Here is a 382-nt window from a genome sequence, read left to right on the forward strand (position 1 = left end):
TGTAGAGGGCGATCAGGTCTCCCCTCAGCCTCCTCTTCTCCAGGCTAAACAACCCCAGTTCCCTCAGCCACTCCTCATCAGACTTGTGCTCCAGACCCCTCACCAGCTTTGTGGCTCTCCTCCGGACGTGTTCCAGCAACACAACACCTTTCCTGTGGTGAGGGGCCCAAAACTGAACACAGTATTCGAGGCGCGGCCTCACCAGCGCCGAGTACAGGGGCACGATCGCTTCCCTACTTCAGCAGCCAAAAGCCCAGGTAAACGCCAATCGCGTGCTGCATTGCAGCGCATTCACGGTATTTTCATCCTGACACGTCCAAGTGTTAAAAAGAAGTCGACATTAAAGGTTGATTTCAACATTTTTAGTTTAATTTCCACAGAC

The sequence above is a fragment of the Egretta garzetta genome, unplaced genomic scaffold, assembly GCF_000687185.1.
Source record: "Egretta garzetta isolate BGI_Z169 unplaced genomic scaffold, ASM68718v1 scaffold251, whole genome shotgun sequence".
NCBI classification, from domain to species: domain Eukaryota; kingdom Metazoa; phylum Chordata; class Aves; order Pelecaniformes; family Ardeidae; genus Egretta; species Egretta garzetta.